The sequence below is a fragment of the Numida meleagris genome, chromosome 5, assembly GCF_002078875.1.
Source record: "Numida meleagris isolate 19003 breed g44 Domestic line chromosome 5, NumMel1.0, whole genome shotgun sequence".
NCBI classification, from domain to species: domain Eukaryota; kingdom Metazoa; phylum Chordata; class Aves; order Galliformes; family Numididae; genus Numida; species Numida meleagris.
Window position 1 is genome coordinate 14563933 of NC_034413.1, and position 17979 is coordinate 14581911.

Here is a 17979-nt window from a genome sequence, read left to right on the forward strand (position 1 = left end):
TCTCTCTGTACTCACACATACTCTACTGAAACCAAGAATGTTTCTTATGAAATATGACTTCCAGGATTGGTGGGTTTTGTTGTTTGCTTGTTTCTTAGTGTTTTTAAGAAAAATATATTTTAAAGCCATTGCTTACGTACAAGTTTTCCCTAAAACATGCATGATTGCTAGTACATAATTCCACAAATTTTGCATCAAAAGTTTAGAGAATTCTGGGAATATCTGAAAAAATCTGATAGCCTCTTTTGTTGAACTCTTGTACTGTGGATTTTTTTTTTTTTTTTTTTTTTTTTTTTTTTTTTTTTTTTTTTTTTTTTTTTTTGTCTCAAGCTTTTTCTGGGGGAAACATTTTTTTGCGTAACTGTGGTTCTATTATTTCAGTTGATATGTAGAGAGAGGAATAGAATAACTCCTTGACCTTGGGCAATTCCTCTGCACTAACTGCATTTGTGTAGCTACTGAGGTAAAATAAACTTAAGACCTATTATTTTGCCTTTATAATTGTTATAAGAGAAATAATCTTTACTTGGCACTTTGTTTCTTAACAAAGCTGTTTGCTGAAAGCACCAGAAGGTTTTAAGCTGTTCGTGTTAACAGAGGATCCAGTCCTGTGAAGTGATTAAATAGACCGCAGTTACTCAGGTGCATGCAGGTTTACTTTGTCTAATACTTCATGGTCAAAACATAAAATAGAGTTTTCTAACAATACATGCTAGGCTGACAATGCTGTCCAATATAGGCTGAATTCTGTCCCTTTCATGTGTTATAAATCAAACTACTAAAGATGCTGTAGTCACAGAAATTCTGCTGCTGGAGAAGGACTGAGGTTAAAGGTGAACGGGTTGGCTCTTCTTACCTGCTGCAAGTAGCAATGTACAGCAGCAGCAAAAAAGGATGCAAGAAGTATTTTCGGACATTAGTGGTAAACTAATAAAGCACAAGTGAAAAAAGCAAGAGGAACCATGGGTGGCCTGTGGTGATGATGACTGAAAGAGAATTTTTTAAAAAGCAATGTGACTAAAATGAAAGTATTTTCTAGTATGCTCTTCTAACTATGCATTCTCTAACACATCTTTAAGCACTATTTTGAATTGCAGAAACCATAGCAGTGTGTGTGATACAATGAGAACATCCATTTTTGAAGGCATTGTGCAAAGAAGGAGACAGGACACACACCTGTAGTTAACACTCCTACAGCTTTCATATATTCTTTCTTTGAATTATTCAGTAGCTTCGTCAACATGATAAATCTGTAATAAGTTAAGTTTGAAATAATTAAATACAACAATACTTAAAAAAAATTCAAGAACCTATGTTCTGGTATCAATTACAGCAATGTCTGAGTAATTGCAAGATGCAGTTCACCTATGCTCGAACTAATATGTAAATTAACTTATAAATAATTAAATGAATAGCCCACTTTTATTTCAAGCTCCTAGCCTAATTTACAAGAGGATTAAAATACTCCAGGAATGAGAAGTTCCTCCTCTATTGCACTGTGTCTGACTTAAAATGCGCCCCCTCAGCAAATCACCTTTGATAACTTCCCCCATGATGGAAAAAAAAAACTATTAATATTAAAGATTTGAGAGATCTGGTTAAAGAGTTGTTCCTAAGAAAAGGAACATTTCTTTAGACCAAAAGCAAAAGTCTGATTGTATCCAGCCCCCATTTTTGTGCTAAGATAATGCTGGATGTGCCACTCCTCGAGGCACCACAGCACCAGTTGTGGCACTCAGCAAGATAGTTGAGTCCAGCCCTCCCAGGCACGGGCACTTGGCCTTACTAACATATGAATGAGTGTCTGGAGTATACGCTTCCCAAGAATGCATGCTCTGCTTTGTTAGCATTAGAATGATGTTCCTTACCCCTTTCATTTCTCTGAAACTGTCCGTAAGTGTGGGCTCTACAGCCACCAGGCAGATGTTGCCCATACATTCTCTCATTACAATCACAGTTCAGCTTCTCTCTGACCTGGCTCAAATTGTGCTTATGTTGTAATACAAGTACACATGATCCTGATATTCTCTGACACAACATAAAATAGGATAAACAGGTTGATAAGATAGATACTTCCTATATATATAATTACATATATTAAAAATCTGAGTTTTTATTCTACACCACTTAAAATGTTATTCCTTAACTTCATCTACTAGTTTGTCAGCAGGAGGCTGGAAATCCAAAATACTGAAGTCCTGCGTACGTTATTGTATTTTTATTTTTTTACCTCTGGCAAGTGCCTTAGGTTTTGCATCTCACTTTATCATTCAGTTCCAAATGCCATATGATTTACTTCACTACACTCTGCAAAGTCTTAACAGATGTCCAAAATTACCTTTGGACATTGAGCTAAAGTCAATGGAGAAAAGCTGGTCATCAATAGAGACTAGACAGAAATGTACACACACAAAAAAGCAGAAAATACTTGAACAGGCCTGATGCCATCTGCTAGATAGGAGTTACAGGTTTACCTATGCACATTCATAATTTATAATGAGCAAATACAAGCTTGCCATTGTACATGTGCATAGAAACACTATGAAGATAGGTGAATCTCTTATGATGTACGTACAGCACTGCTGTAAGTCTATAATGTTAGATGGATGTTTAGATGTGGCCTGGTTTTGTTATAAGCTCTGTTAGGTACTACTGAAAATTCCTCCTGGTCTAGCAGATGAAGAAAGCAACTCTCTGTGGTGCTTCCCACAAGAGCTGAGAGAACTTTTCCCCTCTACATTTAGAGAGGGGCAATTTTCTGTTTCACCTTTGCAAGGTCTGAAAAAGACCTTCTGCCTTGCGTATTGCTCCAGAAAGCAAATCTGAGAGCCTGCACAGGCTGGAGACAGTCTGATGGGAGCCAATCTAGTGCCTACCAGCAGCCCTTTACAAATCTTGGAACAAGCCCTTGTTCCTTCAGTCTGTCCCAAACCATCTGCTTCCCTACCATGGCACCAACACCTTAAGCCTGTGCAGAGGAAGCTTTTTGCACTCACGAGGGATGTCCAGCTTAAATCTGCTATGCCCCTCCAGTGAGGGCTCCTTGGTAGGCTTTGATGGAACCACCAGCACGCCAGATGCGCCTATGTTTCCTTCATGGTTTCATCAAGGACACTGATCATTTAAATTCTTGTCCAAAGAGAGGATATTGTCAAAGTTTAAGAAATGCTGCAGGAGGTAATTATCATAGAATCATAGAATGGTTTGTGTTGGAAAGGACCTTTAAGATTACCTAGTTCCAGCCCCCCGCTATAGGCAGGGACACCTCCCACTAGACCAGGTTGCTCTCAGCCCCATCCAGCCTGGCCTTGAGTGCTTCCAGGGAGGGCACATTCATAACCTCACTGGGCAACCTGTTCCAGTGTCTCACCACCCTCTAAAGCTACCATACGACTAAAAGAAAATTTCTGAAGGGGGTTCCTGCACAACATACACTTCATGTCAAATGCAAATAGCAGTTTATTCAACAGTGAATCAAATGGGTTTACCAATACTAAGGTCTTTTCTAAGTTTAAGACATTCAAAGCCAAGACATGCAGGCAGTGTAGCCACACATTATGCAGTAAGCTGGCCACAACATCTTAAATCCATTTTTCCTTACTTCAGAACAGACATAACCGACACTCATATGACTGAGGTTGTAGGGAGGGAGTGTTTTGGAGCATTTCTTTGAGTGGTTAAAACACAATTGCTTTATAGAAATATTACATTCTGTTTTATAAAAATACTGAATATCAGACAGATCTTTTATATGGAACAAAATTGCATGCACTTTATAAAAATTTAGAAGTAATAACTCTTCCTTTTCTCATCTGTAGAATCTAAAAATGCAAAAGGGTGGTATATTAGCTCTGAAGTGTACCGTGCAGTTTCATTTTCCTTTTTTATCAACAGTATTCTGCTTGTGATGGCTATTCAATATGCAGATCACATCTGAATGATGCTAATCTTGTCCCAGTGTGCAAATCAGCATTTAGCTACAGCTGCATTGCACAGAACATATTATATTCTTTCTTGATTTTTTAATGTCTGAATTTGCTACGCTGTAGTCTGCTTTTCTGTTCTAATAGTAGGTTGCTTGTTTGAAGTTGTCTTTTTTTAATTCAGTTTTGAATTTCCTGTGGCTGATTGAAAAGGGTATAAAAAACAATGAATTTTGCATTGAACTTCAGAACACAAATATGCCAATTTTATTACATAGTTTGCATATAGAAATCTGCTAAGAAGTCTCAAACACAGAATCAATATCTGATCATTTTTCTAAACAACTTTCATGTATTTCTCCTCTATTTTGCTTTTTCAAAATATGTATCAGATCACATGGTTGGAACACGAGTACCTCGGAGAAAACCAGTCGTATTTTTATCACCAATACACTAGTGGTTTTATTGAGTAATACTTAAAGAAGGGAACTTGCTTTTTCCTGTGGGAGATTTCTGCCTCTCTGCCAGTGCAAAACACTGCCAGAGCTTGCCAGGTTCAACTCACCGAGGCTGTACTTTGACATCCATTTGTGTCAGATGTTACTGAGAAAAGGCAAGGATTGTCTCACTCGGATGCTCTCCCATCCCCGCAGTGCAGAAGCAGCATACAGGCAAGGGCAGACCTGCAGCTCCTCTGTTGGTACATGAACCCTACATGGTCCCTCAAGACCTAAACTACTTTCCCAGTTTCACCTAAGAGGGCGTTTCCCAATACCGAGAATGGCATTTTAGCAGCATGGGGTGGGGGCAGATGAAAGCTGAGGTTTGGTTTTGTTAGCTGTCAGGAAAGGTGTAAGCTGCATCAGGTTCTGTTCAGTTGGATCTGACACAGAGCCCTGCGTACTCTGTTTTAGAAATAAAATTTGGACCACAAATATCCTGAGGAAAATGATATCTTCTAGAGCCCTACATAAAGAAGAAACTTGCTAATTTATTACTAATACTGCTACAAAAAGGCCAAGAAACTCTTTGCAGTGTTTTCCCCACATAACAAGCAAGAATAGGAAGTCTCCTATAGGTGAGGTCCAGAGAAATATGATGACAGAAGTTGCAGCTACTGGTCAGTAATGCTCTCGTGATAGCTAGATGTTGCAATTCCATTGCCAGTGTCATTTAATGGTAAACTGCTCATCTCAGAAAGCCATGAAAAGCTTTCACACATTCACACAAAACTTCAGTACTGATATTTTGAGGGTCCCAAGTTTTTTCTGTGCGAGTAGAAGTGACGTTAGCAATCTTGTCCTGCCTTCAGCAAACACATAAACTTCCCCCTGACAAAAATCAACAACTGTTCACCATAGGAAAGTGACATTACAAAAATGAGTATTTTCAGCTGCAAAACATGTGTAGGCCATACAGTTGCATTAAATTCCTTGTCACTGTGCATGATTTCCATTCCTCTAGCATTTATTTCTCCTATTCACATTTACCTACATCTGACACATTCTCCCTCTCCTTTCCCCAACGCACTTTGCTAGGGTGTGTTCCTGTATCCTCCCTTTAACACAGCCTTATTTTGGGTGCTTTCCATCCACCCAATGCTTTCCTTCTTGTCAGCTTCAAGCCAGCCTCTTCCTTTCATTTTCTCCACACTTAGTTCCTGTTTATGAAAGGACACTGCTCCTGGCTGATTGATTTGCAGTCCTCGGGGCTTTCCTCATTGCTGTCACCCCCACCTGTAGAGGTTTCCCATCAGACACAGTGAGCCAGCTCTGATATAAAAGGTGTTCTTTCAGAAAAAGCTTCATTTCAGGTGTTCCTGCAGGCTCTGGGCTCACAGAGTCAATGAGGGGCCTAGAAGCTGGCATGAGCCAGGCACCTTCACAGCTTGGACTCTTCTGCACTAAGATAAGCAATCTTGGCATCTCTCCCTATAGCCAGTGCCTTATGGACTTGGAAACACTTAAAATAAAGCCGTTTGAAATTAAAGTTTCTCAGGCTAGATGGAAACTGAAAATAGTTTCTCCTCCGGGGAGATGGATGGAAAGCATTAAAATTGAGGACAAAGGGTGTAACAGAGAGCAGAGAAACATAGCCTTTGCCCCTCAGCCATTCTTGCAGAAGGCTGCAGTGGGGCTATCTGTGAGTGCAGGGAGGGCAGCAGCAGCTTTCTGGGTCACTCTGAGCATTCTCCACTCCAAGCAAGTGGAGGAATATGGGGTCAGCTTCTAGATGCTTCTAACCAAATAGGAAGCAGCTTCTAAAAGCAGAGTCAGAAGTTCTATATCATTTCAAACTGAGGAAAATAATGAGAGCGGAGCATAGACAGGCACCGAATGTAAAAATAAATAAATAAATAGAAACTAAGAGTGACCATAAAGAGATCTGAAGATTAGGGCTAAAAGGGAGACATTTTACAGCCTGTCACTTCTGCTGCCTATCAGTCATCCTGTTTGGTAATAATGTACAAGGACAATACTTATTCATATTCCTTCAACAAACAGAAGGCATCTGTAAAGGTAAAAGAATCTTTATTCTTCAAAAATGGAAAAAAGCAAAAGGTAGGTATGTATATCTCAGGAATTATCTCTACAGTCAGTAAACCATGACACTGAATTCATTCAACTTTATCTGACATAAGAACGCAAGTTAATTTAGCTATCAATTTATTAATTTAAGAATACATTAAGGTAACTTTAGGAAAGAAAACTAGTGAATAATGCCATAACCTATCAGTGAAATCCTGTAGTAAAAATCCTGAGTCAGTGCAAACGTATTCATTTCAGGACTGGCTCCCTACTTTTTTCTGTGACAGAATCACATTTCTATTCATATTCCAAATGCTGCTGCCAAAAGTGACTTGAACATAAATTTGTTTGTTTTATGCAGTGGCTGCAAATGATGGAAAGTTCTTCTCTGCTTTCTAGTTTTTATGCTCTGGCACACAAAAATCCAATCAAATTCTAAATGTCAAATTATTCATAATTATATTAAATATGGATTAAAGGAATATCTTTTGATCTAGAATTCTTTGTTCTTAAAGTTTACTGATAATTTTAAACATTATTAAAAATATCCTTCAAGTCTTGTGGACCTTTCAAAGTCAAGGAACAAAAAAGAATACGAGAATTTGTGGAAATTTTTAAGCTATTGTGTCACAATGTTTCCAACATTGTCTTCGTAAACACTGAAGTGAAAAACAGAAAAACTCTATACAGTCTCAATATTTCCAGTTTTGAATGTCTTCCCATTTCTAGTTTATTCAAATATCCCAGTTATATAAACGCACCCCCTCAGAGAAGAGAATATCTTAGGAAATTGCCTTTAGAGATCTTTTGTGATCAGAAGAGTCTTCATTTTGGGTGCTTTTGCACTGCTTCCTTCCTGCAAATTGGGAGCTTTTTACAATGTTTGCGAGTTGGAATTTAATAACACTAATGCCTGAAATCATTAGTCATTTTTAAAAATCTGTCCAGAAACTATAATCATTCTCCCATTGTCATATACCAGCTGTTAAGTATTTCAGAAATCTTCTACTGAAGTCTTTAGTACTTCTACTTTCCTATTAGCAGTTTCCTGTGCAGGACTATAAATTCCTAATTCTCTTCTCTCTGTTTTATGCTTGAAGAAGCAGATGAATGTGGGAAGCAGACACTAAAATGACAAGTTCCATTTTTCTCTGTTTATCTTCTGTATGAGGCTCTGATCTTACAAAAAACATCAGTTGGCAGAAGCACATTGTAAGTTACAGAAAGATTATTAAATGAATTAATTATAGGTTTCAGTGAGTCCCACAGGAGGTCACCAAAGTTACTCAAGCAGAGAAGACAGCAGGTCTCTTCTCAGTACTTTTCTTATTGACAGTACTTAAACATTTACACAGATTTGTCATTACATACTGATAGATGAGTCTTTAGCACTGCACAACTACTGAACAATTATGTCTAGTTTTGTGTCCACTTGCCTGAATGTCACTCAGGCCACATAGCAACTGGAATGCACTGGCTGATTGTGGCTTGCAGAAGCACTGGAGGAAGCAGCATTTTGTATTTCTCTACTAACAAGGAACTAAAGTGAAACAGTAAGAATTTCCCAAAGATATAGGTTTAGATAAGGCCAAGGTTATAAAATGGGTACTTCACCTTTCTTGCCGAGAGTAGAAGAAAAAGCTCAAGAATTAAAGTTTTGCAGGAGAACTCGGCATTTAAAAGGTAAAAGATGGGGTTTACAGAAGAGTGAGAGACCTGAACTAATTGAAGGGAAGAGTATCAATCAACTTGCAGTAGTATTTCATTCGGTAAATAGTGCTTCCTATCAATCCCAAATGACTAAAAGATTACAGATTTAAGAAAAAAATCTCTTTTGCTCATACAGTATATCTACAGCAATTTTATCAATGCTGCCTATGCCAGTTCTGTAAAAGGGTGTTACGTCAAAAACTGAGGAGCAAGAGCACTGAAAGCAAAGCTGAAAATAAATCCATAGGTCACTGAGGTGTCTACAGGAAGGCAAAGCTTTAGACCAATCGATTTTACTGCTCTTACATCTATATGAAATCTCACATATATCTTTAATACTGTTCAAGAAACTGCAAAGAATTTGTGTCCATTTTGGGGTCCAATTTCTTTTCTGAGGATTTTTTTATTATTAGAAATTTTAATAAATTGGAAAATTTACACTCTTAACTGGACAGTTTCCCAAGGAAGTACTTTTTTAAGAATAAAAACAAATACTGAGTATATAGTAATCTTGTAATGGAAGAGCAGCAGAGAGAACATTAAGATAAACACGTATGGATCTCACGGAGGACTCTGAACTCATAACTCTAATTCCTTGGCACCATGAAAATGAAAAGAAATTGAGCAGTAGTCAAAGTAGAAGCAACATCAACCCAGTTGAACTCGGAGTTCATTAGGTACTGCACTGATTTAAGCATCTTCTTGGGATTGGGGGACCTTAGTATCATTAGCCTGGAAGATATTTCTGGAGGTTTCTGGGGAAATACTTCTTTCCACAGCAAGGACTAAGCCTGACAGAATATTTTATTACTCCTTTGAGGAAGAATGAACAAGGTTAATAATCAATGTTGCGAAGGAGTTTTTCCAAGACTGGGACAACACTTATGGCTCTTGTCTGGTTTGAAAAGCTGAATACATACGATTCAGCCGAAAATTAGGATATCCTGAGAGAAGCAGAGAGAATGGGGATCCTTGGGACCAGAGTAGGAAGGCTCTGAAGATATAAATTATTCATTCCCACTGGGTTCAGAAAGAGGACTTCAATTTTCTGTGTGCATAGAGGATCACATATTATAGCAATCAGCCCAGAATCTTTGTATGCTACTCTATATAGCTTACGTAGAAACATTAGTATGAGTTGCTGTTCCAAACAAGGCGCATGCAAAGGCCTTAAACACTGTCATGCTACTTGGGCTGGTGAGTGATACTGGTCCCAAAGAAAGAAAGAATTTCCAGGGAGTTACATTGAGCTCATATTCCTGTGGAATCAAAGCAGAACTAATTGGAGACTCAGCTGCAGAAATATGTCTATAAAGAATTAAAATAAAATAATAATAATAAAGGCACACAACTTTAATTTCCCTGAAGAACAGAGAAAGAAATGTATTTTTGTTGAAGTACCTTCCAAATCTGTCTGGATGCTATCTGCTGCTACAAAGTTACAAACTCTACAAAAGTACAGTTATTCCCAACAAGATATCCACATGATATGACAGAAGGGTTATTACACCAGCATCATTCTGCAGGTAGATTTCACACAGATATGCTCGCAGCCTAGGAGCAAGTTGTAACCCACCATAACCTGAGCATATTTTGCTAATGTCAGCTGAGATTTTATGGCTCTTTTAAAGGGCCTAACACAGCTAAAATGAAAATCCATGAAGTCTGCGGTGCAAATTTATAGAAACAATAAACAGATAAATAAAGATTAATTTGCAAATTTTTCCCTTAGTAAAATGAAGCCATCCTGTTTTCTTTTGTATAATACCTTCTGTTCTGAATAAGAACAATGCTAGGAAAAAGAGGGAAGGGAAATACAAATACAGTGAATGATAATTTTCCATGTAATACTGACTTTAAAATCATTAAAAGGAGATTGTCTGCACAGCCTGTCAGTTACTCACATACGGTTACAAGCAAGAAAAGCTTGCAACCATTCCTAGGATGGCTCAGTGGATACGCTTAAAATATTTATCACTCTTCCCATATCTAAAAACTCACAATTCTCCCACATTAAAAAAGCATATAAATACAATTGCAGAGATCTCTTTCACTAGTGACTTTTTCCGGTGCCAACTCAGTGCAAAAGCACAGACTGTAATAGTAGGAAAGCTGTCTCTAAGTTCTGGCTACATTGCTGAAAAGCTGCCTCACACACTGGTGCTCAGGAATAGCCATGCTGGAAATAAATTAGAACTCCCTCAGTACCGACAGATCTGCTACTTTGAAGAATTTCAATCTTTTTATGTATTTTAGGCCTCTGGAATACTGAAGAGTAAAATCTTTGCAAAATTCACATTACTGTGGCAAATGCATAATTTCTGCTTATGGGGTAGTGTATCTTGATTTCCTGTAGATACTACAGAATGCAGTATTTCAATTTGCATTCAAAGACATTTTTAGAATAGGCACAAAATTCTCACTATTTAGTGAGATACTGTTAGTTAGTATCCATGACACTTGTGGTAGAATGCTTTCATTTTGTTTCAGTGCTTTTCTTTCTACTTCCTTCCCAGTTCCTGTGTGGCTGGGCTTTTTGGCTTAACATTTTGCCCCTTGCTACTTGGATACAATCTACATATTTAAAACATGTCATTGCCTGCTTCCCTTGTGATCTAGTCCTTGAAAAGTATAAGATAAATCACTATTAAAAGTACTAATGGCCTTGCAAATACCCTGGGTTTATTTGTCATAGCATGGCTCTGATAATAGGATAAACACTTGATTTTGCATTAAACTTACTTAAAAGTCCCAATGTACTTTACAAAAGAAAAAACAAAAACAGACAGTAGATTACAAATGTGTATTTGATATTCTTAGCTGACAAACTCTGTTAGCCTTTCAGTGCTGCGCGAGGAATACGTTAGCACTTGCCCCAGACCCTTGTTTCCTGTGAAGAGGGGAAAAAGCAACACTTCCTTTGCGTATTACGTTGTCCGGCTAGTACATAAAAAGCGGACTAGAGAACATATGTAGGTACCAGCACTATGTTATGAGAGAGGGAGGCTCTTCATTGCTTTTCAAAAAAAAAAAAAAAAAAAAACACAACCAAAAACCTAGCCACTCACTTCAGCATGGGTGGCACACAGAGTATCTGAAAAATATCTGTGGAAACACGGCATTGAATTTCAAAGAGGCAATAGAAAGAAAAGCAAATAAAAATTTGTAAGCATGAATGTATAACTCCAAAAGCCCTCTGTTTCATTTGGTCATAGCACATGCACTTCTCTAACTGAAAGTCCTCTGTCAAAAAAATTTCAGTCTTTTTTAAACCTGTGCCATGCATTATTTATGGTGTTATCATTCTTTCTTTTTCCCTGTCCAGTTAGGTGTTTTTAAACTTTATGGCTTGGTGTTACATTTTATGTTGGGTCTTCAAGTATTTTCAAGACTATGCTCATGAAGAAGTTCAGACATGCAAGAAACTGGAAACCTCAGCAATTAGGTCATTACAGGCTTTTGATAATTTCCTGTCATAACCCAAAGCATCACACTGGTTCCAAATGGGAGAAATATCCTTTTGGCAGCACAGGTAAAATGGGTATAAACTGGCATTTACAGGCAATAGCTGGATTTTCACAAATTAATGTAGAATATGGTTCTGAGGACAAGAATTTCTTGAACAAGGTTTTGCATTTGTTGAGCTTCAGTTTGAAATAGCCCATATTCATGAAATGCTGGGTATGAATTTGAATCAGCAAAAGCCAAATAGAGCCACTTTTGTCAAGCTCAGTGGTACCCAAATCTTCAAGCTCTCCTTACAAGTGGGCCCAAATCAGGAGGTCAACAACCATCCCACTACTCATCTCTGAAGACCTCCATGTTCACATAAACATACAGACAAGCTGCAGATCCACTCACACACACAACAGTGGGAAGCAGTATTCATTTTCCAAATATATAGCAACGTATTATGTCATACTCTTTCACTTGGCAGGTGATGCAATATAAGAAAATGAAATAGAAATAAATACTACTTCTTGTTTAAGTGGCATCTGTTTATACTAAACAGATACATTACATGGATGAGTGATTAGTCTCATGTGAAAAGGAGTTTGAGAGTACTACGGGATAAGATAGCTGACTTTTTATGTAATGCTTTATTTTCTTTTTAGTAGAAATATAATACTGCTGTTCAGCTTTACATAAGAGGTGCACACTATAATCAACAATAGTTGATTATTTTAATAATTTATAAGGAGTTACTTGTGAATGGATTTTGGTTAAGTCTACTTGCCTGAAGTTCAAAATATATTTATTCTCTGTCAACAATACTGAGAAAAATAAGTGAATATAAAATACAGATATTACAACAGCAGCCATTCTCTGGCCTTCTTAATTAATTAAAAAGATAGGTTTATTTTCCTATTTTAAAAAAAGCACCACTTTGCAAAAGCATTTTTACATTTTAACTGTACCAGAAGTAGTGACAAGCATCTGTGTCCTGTAATTAAAGAGATATAAATCATCGCTAATATCCATAGTTACCAAATTTAATGTGAAAAGCCACGCTGATTTTTGGTATTTACAGTATTTATTGAAGCATGAAGAAAAGTCATGTAATCAAAACTGACCATTTTTATCCAATTAGGAGAAGTTTTTTTGCTTACGTACCTTAGATTCACATTGATACAAGACTCAATAGCAAAGCTTTTATCAACTTTTTAACAACTGCTTTTAACACTGTGTTGTATTATTTTCTAATATCAAATGATGACAAATTTTCCATGTATATTTAATCAGTTGACTCATGTCAAAATTCTTTTTTTCCCTCTTTTTGTGTTCTTTTCCTGTTTTACATGTTTGTGCTTAGTTGTTGGGATAACTATTATATACTACATGATCACTGTCCATTAGTGCCTCTGGAGATTCATGATCATTCGGAACACAGCATATGATTTTTGTATTAGAGCTCAGTGTTCATCCAATTTCTAGTTTGCTTTTGCATGTTGACAATGCACATCACAGTTACTCAGCGCTATAAGTTACCCTAAAATCCTGATTAAAATTTTTAAATGGCACACAAGCAAAAATGGAAATATTCATTCTAAATTTCTATATTAGACAACGAGAAGGATGAGAAAGGGAGAGTAAAGTCAACCAGTGGCAACTTCTTCCTACAAAACAATCACTCCCATATACAAGACCCCAGGGAGATTAATTTAAGATGAGCTTATAACTAGACTATTTTGTCACAGCATAAATACCACCACTAGTTTTCAGATACCATCATAATGACAGAGTTATAGAACGGGTTACGAATATGTATATCGTATTCCTGGAATTAGTTTATTTTTAAAGTCGTGTGAATCTTAGAAACTGCTCAGATGTGGAAGTGCATTTGCGTGCACAGCTTTGACCTCTACTCTTGCTCTTTATCCATTATTGTATCTCAGTTGGTTTGCTTTTTAACATTCCAAAACTTGCAGTAGTTTTCAAAGCTCAAGTTTTCACAAAGACAACATGCTTCTCTTCCTTTCTACTCCCACATCAATCTTGTACAGAGTTTGATAATAAATTTAAAGGTATACGGCTTCAAATGGTCAGATGGTAATCTGATTAAAATTTAAATGTTGTGTCATTGCCTTGTAAAGAATAACGTAAAATATTAAGTATCCCGTTTCTTTCACTGCAAGAACCACAGTTCCTAACCACTGTAACTTGGCCTGGTAGTCAATAGAATAATTGTTTAAAATTGGTAGAAATATGTTGCTGGATTATTTTTCCTCTAAAGGAGATTCATGTATGATTACACATATTGGAACAGTAATTTCAATGACATTTGGCACCATTTTTTATAATCCACTTTTTAATCACTCTGTCAACAAATAAGTCACTTCAAGAAAGAAACAAAAGTAAATGTTTCATATTCATTCCCAGCGTTAAATGTCATATAATCAGTGCAGAACATACTAAGAGTAGAGTCATATATTCTGAATACCTAGTAACTTTGAGAACTTCAGGTGTAGATATGGCTCTCCTTGTCTGACAAGAAGTGTCAAAGAGAAAAAACCTGTATTTACATTTCTGAAGATTCAGAGTGTTGCGAGAGAAGAGGAAGAGGCATTTACTGGGTGCCCCAGGACCTTGATAAGTAAATAAAGCTTGTGCATTAAGATCAAGCAGTAAGATGGAAGTAGAGAAGACATAGATACTATGTTTACTCTGCCAAGAAACACCTATACACAAATATATGGAATGTTTTTTAACCTAATGTAATGCGTCCTCAATCCAAAACTAGACTCATTTTCTCTTCTGAAATGCAACTAATAGTTTAATACATACCAGATAGGTATACTGATCCATTTGTCAGTGATGTAGACTTAAATTTCCACATAACATCAGAAGAAATAAGAAACTTTCAAAGTACTTTTTGCCTTGCTTCTTTCTAACTGGCATTATCTGTCTGGTTCATAATATCCAAAGAAAGAGGAAATCAAACTCTGAAATTCAGTTACTCTTCACCTTTGTAGCTGTCCCCACAACAATCCATCATCCAGAAGCATTATTAGCATCAGACACTGTGCACTGATATAAGACATTGTTTATTGCACTGGGCCAGAAAAGATTTTAATTAAACCATTGAAGTACACTGACGCATCCAAAAAACGTTACAGAAAGTCAGCAGGGATACAACATGTAGGGGAGTCTTTTATACTTACAAGCTGTCTTTCAGATTTCCACACTAGGAAAAAATAAAAGGAGATGTTTACATCAAAGTCCTTAACCCCTTTGTAGCCAAGTACTTCCCAAGAAAGTTTCCAAAGCTCACTGGTAAGCATGAGTTAATACAGCAGTATTCATCTTTAGCTTTGCCCCTCCAAGAGGTGGTTGTCATCTGTCGGAGCTGCAGTGGCCATAACGCACTAAAAAGCACTCAACACATCATCACAGAGCAGGAAAGGGGTTGCCACTCCACGATAGACATGTCTTCCAACAAGCACACACCCCTTAGAAGTCCATATCTACACTCCCCATGCTGTGAACCAATAGGTTCATGCTTTGACTGAAGACACCTACTCACATAGAAACCTACAAGCAGCTTCTTCCAGTGGCAGAAATAGCTTTTTCAGTTTGAACCAGTGCCACACGATGCAAGCCATATTGCCAGCTGGTCTGTTCAAAGCAAAATCGTCTTGTATTTTAGCAGCCTAGGGTTGGTATGTAAGCTTTACATACTAGCAGTGGATCTTCATTATATTGCGATTTTAATAATACTGCTGCTTACCTACATTACCACAACCATATATGGGTTATTCTCAAACTTACAATGAGCTGCCATGACCTTAAAATCTATCTTTTTGCAAAGTTATTCCATCTACTGTTGAAATGCAGTAGTCATGATCTTGCTAATGGACACAATAATTACCCACTATTTGTAATGCACCTTACTGTGACTGGTGCAACCAGGCTGGAGAAAATGAGCTGTTATTTTTCAAGATGCCTATACATATACAACATTTTTGTGACTGTATGAATTGAAGACTATCTATATCATGTATCTATAACCACTGTGATTATTAAAAAGAAGATAAACAGTGGAACTAAAACATTACATCCAGAACATAAGATACTATCAAAGGAGATACAGCAAATCTATCCTACTATCTAGGGATGCACGCTCAAGGATAAAATGCTCTCTAGATTTGTGAGCGAGGACGTGAAATTGTTAGCTTAATATGAATGCACATGGAGCTTATGATGTGGCTTATTTCCAAAGAAGGTGGCCAGCCATGGGAGTATTTGCAGCTGCCAGATACATAAAGTCACTGTTCAGTTTCTGATTGAGCAAGGGCATTTATTATTAACATTAAGATTAGCTACTTCTAGTTGTCTTGATCAAACTTACTGCGCTTACAACTATGCATATGGTCTTTCTTGATCTTTCAAGGCTATTCTCATGCAAATGTTTTGCTTTCATGCTTGCTATTGCAGTTTTAAGATTGCTGACTGCCTCTACTGCATTTACTCTGAGTGGTGAGACGGGTCTCACATTTTCTGTAGAGTTTTTTCAGGCTCAGCTTTTTCCCAGCACTTCTTGTTATAATTATAACTTGTGTCCAGATGCAGCAAAGCGGAAGGCAGCTGCTCCTGCAAGCGGTGTCAGCAGGGAGCACTTCTGGTCAGTTCCCAGGCCCTCGGCCAGCAGAGGCAAGCTGAAGGCTCAAAGCCTCCCACTTTCTAGGATTCTCCAGGATCGATCCCATTGCCTCCAACTGGACAAGAGAGCTGTGAATTCTCCACAGTCAGTTATTTGTCCTGTACAGCAGCCTTTAAGTAGGATTATGACTTAACTTTTCCTACTAACAAGGATCCCTGCCAGTCTCACCTATCAGTGACCTGAGAATTGATTTCTGCTATGCTATTTCCTGTTGTCATTTTCAGCCTCCCTCATGAGACTATGATTGAAACTCTTAATCCCAGAGAAGAGTGAGAGCTCTTGTTTCACAGCACAGTGCACACAGCACTTTACACTGACCCTCTGCCATCTTTTCAGGGTAGCACACTTCCTTTTTTCAGATCAATATTCAAATACTGAAAATATCACCACCACACCCAGTTCAGCTCATCTTCCTTCACTTCCTCAGTAAGCAAATTATATTAATTGAAGCAATAGATTCATAACTGGTTACAGGGCAATGCTTCCCATTCCACCTTTCCCATGTTCCCTCACACCCAAGAGGGCAACCGTTTTTTCCCCCTGTAGGGATACATTTCAGCCACACCACTTCCCTAATTCAGTACACCACACAACTGCTGGTGACAGCATGGGGGAAATAGAGGAAATGGTGTCCAGAGAACTTCTCCAAGAGGTTCATAGTGACTAAAAACACAGCTTCAGTGCCTGATTTCACAGAAACCCAGACAGCTGAAGATATTGTGCCACGGTGGGTCTTCCCATTGACAATTTTTTTTATTTCCCCTCTCACCTCTCTTCCCAGCCAGAAGTTTTCAGGGCAATTCCTTTGTTTAACTTGCAGCTGATTCAAGTCCCCGAAGGGTCAGAGAAACACCAGAGCCAGCACAGGGTAGAAGGTGTATCTCTGAACCAGAAGTTGAGATAGAGGGAAAGAAGCAGGGCTGGGCTTTCTGGCAGCTGCGAGCAATGGGATGTATCACTGCCTCATGCGGCTTCCCTTGACAGCAGCAGCTTGTTGATATCAGGAGCCAAGCATCAAAAGGACTCTGTATCAGTTGTGTTTTGGGATACAAGACAATTAAAATAAGTCTTGTGCAGGTTATCTACGGGAGCATGACTGCTGGAGGCAAGGAGGTTCCTGGAAGAACTGCCATTGTCTCAGCTGGAGACTGGTAGACTAGCAGTGGGAGAAGGGTTTGCTAAGTTCAGGAAATACCAGGTAGCAAAAGCAGATAATCTAAACAGGAAAAGATGGGCTAGAAAGAAACAGTACAAGGTAGACCACTGTTTTCACGACAGTGCAAAAGGGCACCACTTGACCCAAGTCATTTGCATGCAGATATTGGAAAGGAGCTGCAGACAGCAGCTGGCCTCAGATGTTGCCCAATCTTGATGAAAGGAAGATTATTAAGAGAAGTTAACAGTGTAAACTCTACAAGATGCCATTATTAAAGTGGGTCCAAAACCAGTTGACAGCTCAGAGTGCTCCCAAGGAAGGAGTCCTAGTCAGTTCCTAATGTGCCAATTCTGCATTCAGCAGAACCCCATTGAGAACATTGCTGCAGCATGTCCTGCTTCTTGGAACACCCCAAGTCAGTGGCTTTTTGACTACAGACTAAAAGCATTCTCCAGGCCATTAATTCCTAGAGCTGGCCAAAAATTGAACTTCCAGAATTTC

General features: G+C 38.1%; 2 protein-coding genes across 12 annotated transcripts in view; one reads left to right on the top strand and one right to left on the bottom strand.

Moving 5' to 3' along the window:
* The window catches only part of DNTT (DNA nucleotidylexotransferase), a 164871-nt gene that overhangs the window by 118774 nt on the left and 28118 nt on the right, over positions 1-17979 (bottom strand). The gene's annotated exons all lie outside the window — the stretch shown is intronic.
* BLNK (B-cell linker) overlaps positions 1-17979 on the top strand; it is a 98780-nt gene that overhangs the window by 8692 nt on the left and 72109 nt on the right. The gene's annotated exons all lie outside the window — the stretch shown is intronic.